The sequence below is a fragment of the Octodon degus genome, unplaced genomic scaffold (genome assembly GCF_000260255.1).
Source record: "Octodon degus isolate 3935 unplaced genomic scaffold, OctDeg1.0 scaffold00133, whole genome shotgun sequence".
In the NCBI taxonomy this organism is placed as follows: Eukaryota; Metazoa; Chordata; class Mammalia; order Rodentia; family Octodontidae; genus Octodon; species Octodon degus.
In genome coordinates this window covers 3026994-3043180 of record NW_004524709.1, presented here as the reverse complement: position 1 = coordinate 3043180, position 16187 = coordinate 3026994, and positions in this window count along the sequence as shown.

Genomic DNA, 16187 nt, shown 5'->3' with positions numbered 1-16187 from the left:
TCAAGTCCTAGGTGTAGCCAAGGACTTTTTGCACAGAATCCCAGCTGCATAAAAAATAACACTAAGAATCAACAAATGAGGTCATGTCAAATTAAAAATCTGCTGCGCACAGAAAAAAAAAAAAAAAAAAAAAAAAACCTACAGGAAACCATTCTGTTGATTATGCCCAGAGCATGCTCTAAGTAGTGCAGGCTGTAAAGCGTTAACCCCGCAGCTGGCTTGTAGTGAGTCAGCCCAAAGCCTACATGTCTCAGGAGAGCACTGCAGATGGCGATTAGCATTTTCTCCCTGCCAGTGGCCACAGCAGAGACCAGAGATACAGTCTTTGAAGCTATGGATTCTGATATGTGACAACACAACAGTTGAGGACAAGTGACTCTTCCCAAATGTATTTCCCAGAATGTAGTTTATTTTACTTGAAAAATTAGTTAGTTCTGTTCTTCATGCAAAAATGTTTTGTTTCCTCCTTTATAAGTCCAGTCTGTGTGAGACTCTTATTCCTAGCAACCACACATAACCTCCTTTACCTATTCTACATTGTTCAACCAGTAAATACAATGGCTTGATGTTTGGGGGTCTTTACTGGCTTAGCATTGACCATCCCAGTTCCCTGTTTCACTTTTAGCTTGCCTCTGAGTTTTTCTTTGTATCCTAGCATCAAAAAGGAGACTGGGTTCACTTACAAGGGTCACTGATAGGAAGCAACCAGTAGAATGAAGAGAACAGGAAAAACATTTTGCCAGCTATTCCTCAGACATATGACTAACATCTAGAATATATAAGGAACTAAAAAAAATTAGATGCCCCAAGACAAAAGACCCAATCAAAAAGTGGGCAACAGAAATGAATAGACACTTCTCTGAAGAAGAAATAGAAATAACCAGTAAATAAGTGAAAACAATGCTCAGCATCACTGTCCATTTGAGAAATGAAAATTTAAAAACTCTAGATTCTACCTTATTCTAGAAAGAATGGCTATCACTAAGAAATCAAATAATAATATATGCCCGTGAGGCTATAAGGACTAAGAAACCTTTCTACATTGTTGGTGGAAATGTAAACTAGTATAAGCACTAAGGAAATCAGTATGGAGTTTTCTCAGAAACTTAAAACCAGAGATTGCATTTGATCTAGATATTCCACTTCTAGGCATCTTTAGAAAGAATTAAAGATATCATATTACAGCAATGTATGCGTACCTGTTTTTACAGCAGCACAACTCACAGTAGCTAAATTTTGGAAGCAGCCCATTTGCCTGTCAACAGATGAATGTGTAAAGAAAATGTGACATGTGCACACACTAAAGTACTACCTCATCATAAAGAAGGATAAACAAAACATTCATAGGAAAATGGATGCACCTTGAGACCATAATGTAAAGGGAAATGAATCAGACACACAAGATTAAATATTATATAGTCTCTTACATGAGAAACTCAAAATGTAAATGAAGAGTAAAATGAAAGCTAATAGGAAGCCAGGCATGGTGGTACACACCTTTAATCCTAGCACTTGAGTGGCTGAGATAGGAGAATCATTGTGAATTTGAGTTTAGTCTGGGCTACAAAGTGAGCTCAAGGCCTGTCTGAATTGCATTAAAAAAGAAAAGAAAAAGAAAGAAAGATAATAAGAACTATAAAAGGAAATAACATGATAGACCTTTTGCATATGGGAATGGGACAAAAAGATAATGGGTAGGGAAGGCAATGGGAATTTTAGAAAAGGAATCGGAAAGTGTTGTATACATGTACCAATAGCCCCGTGAGAAACATTATTATTTACTACAAACATGTACATAAAGAACTGGAGGAGTCCAAGAGATGAACAGATGGGTATGGTGGATTAACTAATGGGCAGTTTATAACACCCAGATGAACTGAATCAGCACGGTACAATGTGAAGATTGTTTCCAACAGCACAAAAGAAGAACGGGGGGAGAGGGGAAGATGATGGGCTGTTGATTCTCCTGGAGAAGCTTGTCATGCTGGTTTTCCTAATATAAATTTGACAGTTTGCATCACTGGATGAGCATGGGTCCTTGCCCTTGCTAAGGATGGCTAAGGGGTTTTTTAGGGTAGCTTTAAGCATCACTTACTGGATCCAGTGGAGATCCCTCAGCCTGCTGGTACAGATCCTTTACTTCTCTTTAACAGACTTTCTAACCTCCACCGCTGGATCCACCTTTGGATCTTCCCAATGCAGATCCTTGATATAGATTTGCATGAGACGTTGTCATGGGCTCTAGGCATCCAGTTGGATACATGTGGACACTGCCGTGGGCTCTTCATCTGGACTCATGCAGGACATTGCTGTGGGACATAGGACCTCGCTAGATTCTCTGGGCTCTAGTGTGTGGCCAGATTTCCCACAATCTTTTTCACTTGACTTTTGGGGTGAATATTATAAAATAATTCTATAAATTATATGTCCTGTATTAAATCTTTCCCTTATAAACCTGACTACAAAGGGAGGGAGGGAAGGAAATTAAAAAAGATTCATTTTAATTTTTTTATTTTTAAGGAGAGTAAAAATTAGTATTAAGACAGAAAATATTATAAATACAGAATTTCACTAAACAAAAAATATGAATTTGACAATATTTGTTGTATTGTTTGTCTTCAAATTAGTTGTTCAAATTATGATATATGATTGCAAAATTGGAAGAACAAAGAAAAAAGAAAGTGTTGTAAGAATTAAAAGGCGAAAAAAAACTACAAAAAAGAAAACAAAAAAAAAATGCATTAACTTCTCCTTTCCACAGACCAGCACAATTATCCAAACCATCTAGCTTGCATACATAGATACATTTCTTTCCCCCATTCCCTCTCCTGTCTTTCTCCTAATCTCAATAATTCCTTTTGAACAGGTTTGTTCCTTTTCACAGTATCTATGGTAACCTTCAGATTTTATTTAGTCTTTCAGGTTCTTACATTAAGGAGATAATACAATGTTTGCACATATGGGTCTGATTTATTTCATTTAAGAGTATGGTCTCTTAAATGCATCCATTTACTTATAAAAGCCTGAAATTTTTCCTTTTTAATAACTTAATAATACTCCATTGTGTAAAAATACTACAACTTTCTTTATCCATTCCTCAGTTGATGGGCATTTGGGTTGCTTCCAAGATTTAGCTATGCCAAATTGTGCTGCTAAACATGGGTGTGCATGAATTGCTGTGGTATGATGTTTTTGGTACTTCTGGAAAAATACCCAGGAGGCGAATAGCTAGATTGAATGTGACCTCCAATTCTAGCTTTCTGAGGAATCTCCACACTGATTTCCAAAATGGCTGTACCAGTCTTCACTCCCACCAACAGTGGAGAAGTGTTCCTTTTTCCCTGAGTCCCTGCAGCATTTGTTATTGGTTGACTTCTTGATGATAGCCACTTTTTCTGGGGTAGATGGAATCTCAGTGTTGTTTTAATTTGCATTTCTCAAATGACCAATGAAAAATGCTGAACATTTTTTCATATATTTGCCATTTGTATTTCTTCATCTGAGAAATGTGTATTCATCTCATATACCCATTTTTCCCCATAATTTTATTGAGAAATAAATAGCAATGAGACAGTTTCAAATCAAATTGGTAGGGCAGTTTCAATAATTAACACATTGCATACTGCCTTCCTAGTGGTTATTTGCTGTACAAGATGCAGACATGATATCCTATTTACAAACTCTATTAGAACAAATCCCTCTATTCCTTGAATTAAGAGAATGTAGCTATATATCTATCCTAACCATTTTGAATACACAGATACAAAATAGACATTCATCTATATCCCCTTTTTTTGTTTAGTTCCATTATTTAAATATTATAGGTGTGTGAACTCAGTAAAATATTCCAAAATAGTCCAGTAGACCATAATAGTACTGGGTCTTCCACTTGACTGGCAATGTCAGAAGTTGTTGACCTGAGTTCCCTATAGCTCAACATAACAACATGGCTTTATTTCTTGTACTTCATTTTTATAGTTTTCTGCTGGATGGTTAAGACCAAAATAAAGCAAGACCTATGTGACAAAAGTTGTAGCTTTTGGATCTGATAAGGCCAGTCAAATCCCCTCAGGATTTATTCCAAGACCCTGTACCTCAGATTGTAGATGCTTTGTCAGTGTCAGCCATGTGGATGAGTCACAGCCATTGCTTGGCCAATGTGCTCTCTGTGAAAGCCTGAAAGAATGTTTTCTCTCCATGTGACTCTCCTGAGGCACACTCTACATCATCGATCACTTTCCTCTTTGGCCCCATAATCTCCTTGATCAGAAAATTTGGGACACTACTGAGTTATGTGACATTACAGTACAAGTTCTCATATGTCCTGAGTCTTAATTGACCTTGGGAGGCTAGGGCCAGAATGTTGGCTTTCCTTGTGGCCCTCCTTTTTCTCTAATTTTTGGTCTGCAAACTTAGGTTGTTAATCCTCCAGAAGAGAAGCTTATTATTGTTGCCATATGCCCATTTTTGGATTGTGCCTGAATATTGGAGGCCTGATATTTTTTTAATTCTTTATATGTCCTATATAGAAGAAGATCTTTGTCAGAGGGGCAGTTGTTTACAGTTTTTTTCCCAAGTTTGTGGCTTTTATTTTTATTCTGTTGGTTATTTCTTTTGAAGTGAAGAAATTTTTCAAAAAGATGAGATCCTAGTTGATTCTTCTGTGTTTCCTGTGCAGTTTGGTTTTTGTTCATGAACTCTCTACCTACCCCTATGTCTCTACCTACTTTTTACTCCAGGAGTTTTAGTGTTTCAGATTTAATATTTAAATCTTTGATCCTTTTTTACTGTAGTTTAGTGCATGGTGATAGACATGGGTCTAATTTTAGCCTTCAGCATGTGGAAAGCCAGTTTTTCCAGCATCATTTATTAAAGAGGCTATGTTTCTTTTAGGGAATGTGTTTAGCCCTTTTACCAAAAATAAGGTGGCTGAGTATGTTTCTAGTTGTTGCATCTTCTAATCTATTCCACTGGTTAAAAAAGATTTAAGATATGTTATGTACATATGCCAACTCCCTGTGATGAATATAATCACTTTGTACTGCAAACATATACTAATAAAAACATTAAAAATTTTAAAAATAAAAGATAGTCCATGAAAAGAACAACCAAAAGGCAGTATAGGTGGCTCACTAATATCAGACCAAAAAAAGTATAAGAGACAAAGTTAGGCTGTTCTGGAGCCTAGCTGGCTGGCCAGTGTGGTTCCTGATCCTGAAGCCCCACTTTGTTGCAGTGATGGCTTGGAATCTGATCCTGGGATTTTCTCCAGCCCAACTTTGTAGCTTTGAGCTGGAACTACAAGCTACCTTCTCAGACCTGCCTAGGCCTCTCCTTTGGCCAGGCTTGCCTCAGGCTCATCGGGTCTTCATGTGGTACAGCAGCCCCATGGATGTGATCTCCAGAAGTGATAGTTTCTTCCTCTCTTCCCAGCTAAGTTGTTTCCTTCAAACCAGCTGGCCAGGTTGATGGCATGGCCAGTGAGGTCATGAAAACTGAAGAGGTTTCTGAGGTCTAGTGCTTGGTTTTATACAAGGGGGACAGGAGTGGGCTGGGGTTCATGCAGGTTTTTGGAAATGTCAGATACTTCCATAAAGTGAATCTGGGGGACTGGGGAGATGGATCAGTAGAATAAGTGATTCCCTGGCAAGTGCAAGGGTCTAAGTTCAATCCCCAATTCCACCTAAGTAAATAAATAATAAAGTGAATCTGGGTTCCATGTACCATGTTAAATCTGCAACTCTCAGTCTAATCCACTGACCTCTGCAAAGATTTTTTTCATTCCAGCTCTAAGTCCATGTGTTAGAGACCACTGGATCAAAGCAAAAGCTCCTCCTGGAGGAGTAGAAGTAGGAGTCAGTGGCCATGGAATGTTTCTGCAGAAAACATAGGGGGGCCTGCCAGGAAAGCTGCTCGACATCAGCTTCATCCCCTTGCAGGTAAAATGCCTGCATGGCTGTCAGCACTAAGGACAGCAGCCCCTCCTCCCAGTGGGGCTCCCTTGTGCCTCAGACCTGTGTTCTCAGGACACTGGCTGCCTCAGGCTGTTCTCTTCAGGCTTGGGTTCTGCCTGGGCTGCAACCTTAGAGAAATGAGGGTTCATCTCTGGGAAACTTGAGGCTCTCTCACATGAGACAGTTGAGTTAAAAAGCAGCTTTCCTATCTGTCCACCAAATAGTTTCCCAGAAGCTGTGAGATCCTTGAGTTCATGCTGCCATTCCTAACCATCATTAGGACCCATACATGACCCACTCCTGCCACCCCCGACTACCCTGATGCATTGCTTTTTGAGTTCTGCATATTTACAGGCACAGCTTGCTCAAGGAAAACAAAGTTTGAGGCCCATAACCTCCTGTTCTCACCCACCAATTATCAATCCCCTGGGGGCTGTAAAAGTTGTGGTGTTCACTACATAGACAGATGCCTTTCTGAGAATATTTACAAACCTGACATTATTGGTCCAGTGACCTTGAGCAAAAGGCTCCAAACATGCTCAAACTCCCAATCAGGACCCCAGACTTCTGTTGTTTGTCAGGCCAGTTGCTGCCCAGTGCAGTCTAAGTATAAGCCCAACCTCCAATGGCTGCTGGAGTTCTGTACAGACAAGCTCCCTAGGGAGAACCAGAGAGATGTGCATATTAGCCCTTCCTCTTCACTGACCCTAAGGGTGGAGCTCTGGAAATACTCAAATTACCATTAAAAAAGCCATCTCCTGTTGGTGGAATGGCAAGTCTCTGCAGTTCCCAGAGCCAAGTAGCTTATGGTAGTTTCCTAGGTAGAAGCTGTAGAGGTTTGGAAATTCTGTTCATGAAAAAACTTCTTCCTAAAAAGAAATACCAACTCTGGATGCATGCTCAGGTGAGCTGTGGGAGAGAGCTCAGCAGTTACCTGAATTTCTCTTCAAGCTCCTATACATCTGCTGGTGTCTAAAAGCCCAAGTGTCAAGTGGCAGCTGGAAGTACTCTTGCAAATGCCTTTTGGGAGAAATTAGAAGCTATGTGTCTTAGTCCCTTCTCTACCCTGCTTCCAGGTGTCTGCCCCTTGGAAGTCATTACACACCTGGTTAAAACTACCTCCTTGTTGGGCTGGCCAAATAGCTCAGCAGATTAAAGCGCCTGCTTAGGCAGACAGTTGTGGGGAGGGGGGGATTCAATCCCCAGTGTGCCGTGCTGGCCCTGCCCCTGGGGTGCGCTGAGATGGATTGAGACTGAGCATGGTGGCGTGCACCTGTAATCCCAGCACTTGGGAGGCTGAACACAGGCAGATCACTACAAGTCCTATCTACATAGTGAGATCCTGTAGACCTTGTAGAACCTTACTGAAAAATACAGAAACAAAAAACAAAAAAAACCCACTTACCTCCTTGCTTGGGGACCTGAGGAAACTCAAAGGTGACCAATCCTTTGCACTTCCAGAGCTAGGAAGTTTAGGATACGGTACCTCGGGTAGGATCTGTAAAAGTTGGATCCTTAATTCTTGCTTCCTTGCAGCAAGAATTGGTAGATCTAGATTTGTTGCTGGGCTGAGACATAAAAGAAAACTTGAGAGGTGACTAAACTCCCATCAGGTTCCCAGAGGTCCATGGTTTGGGGGAGAGGCTACATAGGCCAATGAAATGCTACCAGTTTTCAGCAAAGTTGAAGAAATTAAAGAGAAAGAATACCACCTGAACCAAATCTTGAATTGCAATGAAAGCAAACTCTCCTCAGAGATGCTCAGTAGACCCTACATTCATAAAAGTGAAAAGGGAGTACCAGGGTACAAAACATGGATGGACACATCTGTTTCAATGTGGCAATGCTGCAGGCCATATGATAAAGCTAGGCACAATGTAGAGTCCATGCTCTGAATGGACAGGGGTCCTAGAGATTGGGGAGATGGGAGTGTGGGGAGGGGAAAGGGAAGCAAAAATGATTAAGATGCAATATGTAGATGTACTAATTTTCCAGGATGAATATAGTTATTATATATCATGTACACATATGATAAAAATATTGTCAGTGAAAAAAAGAATCCATACACGTGTAAAAACAAAAATAACACTTACCTACCTATGTTCTGGAAGCATAATAAGAAAGTCATCTTGTTTATAGAATGGTTCACTAATGCTTCATTCCATAAACAAAAACTATGTGAAATATGAAGAGCTTAATTTAAGGTACTATTAATAATGTTGCACATGACCATCCTGAATGTTTGCTATAAAAATGGAAATGGGGAGATGGCTCAATGGAATAAGCACTTGCCTGGCAAGTGTAAGGGCTGAGTTCAATCCCTGGTTCCGCAAAAAAAAAAAAAAAAAAAAAAAGGGAAATATTGGGGCTGGGGAGATGGCTCAGTGAAATAAGCGCTTCCCTGGCAAGTGGAAGGGCCTGAGTTCAATCTCCGGTTCTGCAAAAAATAAATAAATAAATAAAATAAAATAAAAATGGAAATGTTGAACCAGCCAGATAGCTCAGCGGACTAAGGCGCCTGCTTAGGCAGAGCCCAGTGGCCAGGGTTGGCCCCGCCCCCCAGGGCACACTGAGCCCTTGAGACTGGATATGATGGTGTGTGTGCCTGTAATCCCAGCTCTTGGGAGGTCAAACACAGGTGGATGACTATGAGTCCAATCTGCATAGTGAGACCATGTAGACCCTTTAAAAAAAAAACAGAAAAATATATTGAGGTTATATATTTTTTTAACCTTTCAATAAACTTCACGGTTTCAGCTCCTTGATGAGGACATTTTTTTTTAATATTAAGAGTATAGATATCTGCTTTGAATTTGGTCATATTCAATCAGCATTTAATGAAGCCTCTAATCTGGACATAAGGCAGTGTGGAGAATCACCTAAGCAGCTCTCCTTGAAAGAAGTGCAATTGTCTCCATTTGGCTGTGCCTTACCCTATTTCCTTGTATTGATATGTACACAGCTAGCTAGGACTTCTCTTTATCCCTTTAACTGGCCTTAAGTAATGTATATTGGTCCAGCCAACGTGCTGGTGGTAGTCTTTGAAGGTGGCATGCATGTTTCCCTGATAACCCACACCTGCTGCTTTTAATGTGAGCTTTTTTCATCCTGAGTTGAAACAGGATGAAAAGCCAGTGCTCCTTGCTGATGGCTGGGATTAAGCCTAAAGATAGAGGCTATGACTTCCTGGGCCTTGAAAGATTACACATCAGAGATGAAGCACCAGACCCCCGAAACACTAGAGACTATCTCAATAGCATAATGCAAATTATTTTCTCTGCATATGGCGGAAGTAAATGTAGGCTACCTACCCAGCTCAGCTTACGGTAGTCACCTATTTCCCACAATTCTCAGTCATTCTTCCTCAAGCCACTCTTCCTCCACTGAATAAAATCTGGGTGTGGCTCTGGGTCAGCCTCTTTGTTCTAGAAAGCCATCTTTGTGGCTGGACTTAGGAACCCTTGGCTCCCCAATAATTAAAGATATGTTTCAGTGTCTTTCGCTATGGGTTGCACTGGAAGTGGTAGATCGCAATTAACTTAGTGGGATTCCAATAACATATCTTTGGGATTACAAATGTTGACTTCTTGGACTGAGATGAGAACCTGGAAGGAACTCCTACAAGGAAATGCTAGAAATCATTCACTACTACAGATACAATGACATTCACCTAAGCTGCAATTGATATGAAGTATGAAATTATTTTAAAGGCTTCCTATGGGTCAATGGACAAGTTAGGAAACTCATTACACAAGACAATTTGGTGAAGAATTTGCTGATCTGCTAGATGAAGAGATGGAAGAACATCCTGAAGACAGACAGAGACAGAGACAGAGACAGAGACAGAGAGAGACAGAGACAGACAGACAGATAAACAGACAGAGAAAGGCAGGTTAAAATAACCAGACATGGTGGCTCATGCCTGTAATCCCAGACCTTGGGAGGCTGAGGCAGGAAGGTTGTTGCGAGTTTGAGGCTGACCTGAGCTACCTAGTGAGTTCAAGATCAGCCTGAACTGAATAGTGAGATCCTGTCTCAAAAAGACCAAAAAAAAAAAAAAAAAAGGAATATATCCATAGGTAGAAAGCAGCATTGAACTGACCTGTGATTATAGATTTTAACCTCTATAACAACCCTTGAATAAGTTGAAAAGAAAAAAAAATTCTGACTACAGTGTTCTTCAAATTAGCTTCATCAAAATAACCCTATCAAGGCTTCCCCCATTGGGGCCAGGGAGATGGCTCAGTAGAATAAGCACTTCCCTGAGTTCAATTCCTGGTTCCGCCAAAAAAAAAAAAAGGATTCCCTCAAAATTATCATCATGTACTCCTGACATCCAATCATCAATCTTGTCATGGCTTGATGATCCAGGGCCATCTGAAGTAGAAACTCCTTCTACTGGGGCTGGTGAGATGGCTCAGTGGTCTAAAGCACCTACTTAGAACAAGCTTAGCAAAGCACAGGGACCACGGTTCAATCCCCCAACACCACATGCCAGCCAGCCCCGCCCCCTGGTGGGCTGAGCTGGCCACACACACACATAAATAAAAAAAAAAAAAAAAAGAAAGTCCTTCTACTGATGTATTGGCAAAGGGTCAATAGTAGCTATCACAGTGCTTCACCATATAACCCATTCCCTTTCATCACACAGGCAGTGGCATATATCATATCATTAAAAAAGGAGAATAAAGACATTGCAGGCAAATACTTTTGTGAGAGACAATAGTCAAATAACTTTTATTACAGTTGGTGGTGGATAGGTCTTGCAGCCTATCCCTTGTAAGGACAGATTACTGTATGTTCACAAAATGTTTACTCCTGAATTCCCTAGACTACTCTTTATGATGATCACCCATGTTGATGACATCTGAGATGAATCCCTAATTTTGCTGTCTTTTTTTTAAAAAAAAAACAAAACTCTATTTAACATCAGCCCTAATATACTGTATTTCCTGGCCTCTTATCTCACCAGAGTATTTAGGACCTTACTTGAATGACTGTGTGGTTGATAACATACTATGAACTCAAAAGTTTGTTCCTTAAAATTTTAAAGATTTTTTTTTGCATTATTTGTTTGCAGTATTTCTTATGAGAAGTCTGATGTGAATCTCACTCTAACCGCCTCTTTCACAAGGATGTATCTATTTCCCCCATTCTAGTCATCTTTTATCTTTCAGATAGTAATTTATGCACTTTTGTGATCATTTACATAGAAAGGTCTAAGGAGGTTAAGAAAATTATTTGTTTTTATGACATTACAATGTCATAAAGTATTCCAAATATGAGTGCTTCAATGTGTTTTTCTATCCTTTCATTTGCAGCCATTGGGCATGCTCTGGAGAGGGCCAAAATTTTATCCCCTTGAATATGTTTTGTTTTTGGTAAGAGTGAATTCCACATCGGTGTCTAGAGTAATTTATTATATAACCAGTCTAGTCTTTTAGTGAATATAAAGACAAAAGAATAACATTTCATGGTTAGCTAATAAGCTAGTTGGAGTGCTTTCAGTTAATAGAGATTATACTAACATACTATCCTCAGACTTGAAGGTGATCTTGTTACAAATAGTGAAGATGCTTTCATTAATTTAGTTGAGACTTCAATTGATGTTAGGCAAGAAGTCTAGGTTACTGGATTAACGGATACTTTGAAGCAAGTAGTGTGTCTGTGTTACATAGCACTGATGTAAGTAACCCTAGAGTAGATCTTAAGTTTTAATTAACATACACAAAGATAGCTTTGTGATAATCTAGGAGACTCTGGTAGGGTGGCTAAGTGACATGTTGAGATCACTGATGGCCTTTGCAATTTCTGTGTTCATGGGAGTGGTTCTGAGTTGTCTGACTTAGTAGAAACAATTTGAAAATCTAGTTTTCCATCCACCTCATCCACAACTCCCAGATGCAAGCCATTCTTATGGGTACAAGTGTCAAATGGGTATATTGTTTTCTTTCTCATTTTTGAGGAATATTGTTTAATGGTGTTTCTTTTTGCCTTAATATATTTTGTAATTATATAAATTATTAATTTTACACTTCCCTGGCAAGTGCAAGGGCCTGAGTTCAATCCCTGGTTCTGCAAAAAGGAAAAAAAGAAAAAAGAAAAATAAATTATTAATTTTAGCTAAGAGATTGTCTAAGTTATTTTTCTTGTTGCTGAGACAAAACACTCAACAAAGTTGAAAAAAGAAAGGCTTATTTTAGTTCACAGTTTGTAGAGGTTGCAGTCCTTAGTTGGCTGGCTCTGAGGCAGGACAGCACGACAGAGGGTATGGAAGAGGAGAAACAGTCTAATCATACACCTGTAATTCCAGTAGCACACACCTTAAATCCAGCCAACTCTGAAATGTTCCCAAGCATGAGGCTTGGGGAAGGGGGCACATCTAGATACAAGCCACAAGAGAGATCACAGTTCAAATGCTAATACAGTCTCTTATGATTTGGCACTCTCTCAGATAAGAAAACGCACATAGTCATGTTTGGAGAACTTACCTGTACTTTTTCCCTCAGCAGTTGAGTATAATATTTCTTGGGAACTTTTTTCCATTTTTTGCAGTTCTAGTGATTGAGTCCAGGGCCTTATGCATACTTGGCAAATGCTGTACTACTTACCGAGCTATATCCCACCCCAAGCCCTAATCTTTTTTCCTTTTTCTTTTTCCTGTCTTCTTCCTTTTTTCATAGTCTTGCTAAGTTGCCCAGCTGGCTTCAAACTTATAATCTTTATGCCTTAGCTTCCTACACCATCATGCCCAGCTCCAAGGGATCATTTTATAATCTGGTTTAACCAACATTCTATGTGGAAAAAACTGTCCAAAATTTGTGAGATATGGTAAAATCATCTCTACTCTTCAGGATTTTTATAAACTTGTCTCTGTGAGATTCTTGGATCTTTTCTGAAGTTGCAGGATGGTGAGACCCCTGTGTCAACTTTTATCACTACTTTTATAAAACCTACCTTTAGCATCCCTTAACTGAGTTCTTGAAAAGTTAAGTTTTGTGCAGTTCCTAGAATGATAAAAACAGGCACTTTCTCATGTGCGGCAGTTATGTAGTATGAATAGTTCAATGGTAATTGTATTTTCAGGCAGGTAGACATAGCACTTTTATGAAATCTCCAGATTATAAGAACAATGAGTCTAAGAATCTAGAGAAAACATCTGTGGCAATATCTTAAACTATGAGATTTTTGCATGTGGGCATTCCAGAATGTCAGTTTCAGAGTGACCTTATTGAAGTAGCCATAAGATGTCACCGGTGTGCTATTTAAAAGCTGCAGTAACAGGAGCAGACATTCCTTTTGCCCTTCATCTTTCCATGCTTCCAGTCCTAGGTAGTTATCTCTCAAATTTATCTTTCATGAGCTATAAGCCTATCAGCCTCCAGGTCATGTTTAATGTGTGTGTGAATGAAGCACCAGAATTGGGAATTCCATTTGTTGACCCCTATGTATATGAGAAAGAATAACTCAGTCACTCTCCAAAACATCCCAAGAGAAAATGTCAGAGTGGTTCACACATGGAGCAAATCCAAACCCAGGGCCTCTCAGTGGTATTTCTTTAGCACATCAGCAAATTTTTTCAGTCAAAACACAGCCATTAAATATCTACAACTGCTCATAAACCAGTCATTGCAAAGTAAATTCTGGGAAAAACATGTATGTGTTTCAGGATCTGGCTTTATCTAGCCTCCCAGTTCTAAAAGATCTATTCAAGATTATCTTCCAGATATCCAATTATTAATGCTTTTTTGGACTTAGGACATCAATCAAGAAAGACTGCCATTAATTACTCTATCAGTTTTTCTGTATCATTTTATATGGAAAAATTGTCTTTTAAAAAATTCTAGGGGGCCAGCCAAATAGCTCAGTGGATTAAAGCACTGCAAGCAGCTGCAGGGGCCAGGGGTTCAATCCCCAAGTGGGCCTGCCATACTGGCCCTGTCCCTGGCATGCTGAGAGAGTGATTGAGATTGGGCATGGTGACGCGTGCCTGTAATCCCAGCTCTTGGGAGGCTGTAAACAGGCGGATCACTACAAGTCCGTTCTAGTAGTGAGACCCTGAACATCCTTGTAGACCCTTCCATTAAAAAAAAAAAAAAAAAAAAAAAAAAAAAAAAAATACAAGAGATATAATCAGGCCAAAAAACTTTTTTGGTGGGGAGGGGTACTGGGAATTGGTTCTAGGGCCTTTACACAGTGCAAGATCCCCAGCCTTATTTTTATTTTTTAGTTTTGATCAAGTCCATTTAAGTTTCCCAGATGGGGCCAAAACTTGCCATCATCTTGTCTCAATATTCCAGAAAGCTAGTATTATAGCCACAGGCCACCACAAACCATTTAGCCAAATGTTTTATGACCTCCTTTGTTGTCTTCCAGTTGTAAAACCATCTCATGTTCATCTCAGGACTGTAGACCTCGCTGCAGTTGTCGCTGCTACATGGCTCTAAAGTGACATGGCTTCTGATGAAGTATGCCTCTTGAAGTGCTTCTTTTCTGCTTTTGCCAACACTTCCAGCCTTTAATCCAGGACAAGTGTCTACTTTTCAAGATGTGATCCTTTTCAGGATAGGTGCAGTTTCTCACACTTGGCCATGAGTTGCTCCTCAGAAGAACTACAATTAATCATCCCATTTTGATGCTTAAAGTACCCTCCAGTGTTAGCAAAAAATGGGGTGAGAGTAGAGAAATCAGTGGCAAAGATAACCTTTCAACCACTCCTACTATCACTACTAAAGTGATCCATCTGCTTTTCCAGTTTCTGAAATTATGTAATTAAATACAGTAGATACAATGATGAAAATGGAGTTTGTAAGTCCTCTAGGACAGTGGTGGCAAATCTATGGCACGAGTGCCATGGTGGGCTGTTTGTAACATGAAAACTCTACAGCGTTTGCTGTCACTGCTCTAGGATCTGTTGAGTACCTCTGTCCTGAGATACAGAGGTGTCTTTTTCATCTCTTCTGCCCTACCTTGCTTGAGCTTTTCTTTTTCTTTCTTTCTTTCTTTTTTTTTTTTTTTTTCTTGTTGGGAACTGAAAAGTACAAGTGTTTCTCTTAACTATAATAATCTGAGGCAAGACATTATGAAGGTATTCTCCTTTTTTTTTTTTTTTGTCATTCTCCTCTTTATCTAAAGATTTTTTAAAAATTAAATCTAATGACAAATTGCATAAGATTTTTTTTTTTAATCTGAAGGCATAATGAATCCCATAAAACTTGAAGAGTCCCTAAAATTGAATCAGAAAGAATTGAGAAAGGGGCTGGGGAGATGGCTCAGTGGAATAAGTGCTTTCCTGGCAAGCGCAAAGGCCTGAGTTCAATCCCCGGTTCTGCAAAACAACAACAACAACAACAAAAAAAAACCAAAAAAAAAGAAAGAGTTGAGAAAAAAGTTGAGGCAAGTGCTAAAATCAACAGCAGCAGAAACTGTGAAAACAGTCTATTAACATGGGAGGAGACACAAGGCTGAGATACACATGAACAATACAGGGAGGGGCACACTCATTTTCATGACCTGCTCCAAATCATGGCTCCAAAATGTATGACCATCTGTGGTTCCCCTCCCACAATGCCTTTGCATTTGCCTTTGCCATATGGCTTAGTTGGTCTCACTGGGTCTTGGTAAGTGCAACATACAACCATTTCTGAGTTTGTCTTTTGGAAGCTAGAAAATGTAGGTTCTTATTCACATGGAATTAAATTAATAATCCTGATAGCAAATTCCCTTTCTATAATGAAGGGAATTTCTCATTACCAACTGTATTAGTTACTTTTCCCCTAGTGCTGCAACAAAATAGCACACACCCAAAGTTAAAAGAAAAAAGGTTTATTTAGCTCAGTTTGTAAAGGTTTTAGCCCATAATCAACTGGCTTCAAGGCAGGATGGTACATGGCAACAGAAGACAGCAAAGACAAGATTCTGTCCCCTATATTGTGTGCAGGATACCTGCCTAGGGCGGGTGTAGCACTCACACCCTTAATTGGACCATGACTGGATCACTAAGAGTTCCAGATCAGTCAGCACTGCACAGTGAGATCTTTTCTCAACAAACAAACAAAAAACAAAACAGAAAAGAGAGGAGAAGGTTAGAAAAGACAGTATGGGTATGATCAAGCCAGGATACATGCACATATGGAAATGTCACAGTGCAACTCATTAATTCATAGTATGTGTCAATAATTCTAATAAAGGGCTACCAGGTGGAGGTGCTGCTGTGTGCCACCAACCCTGACA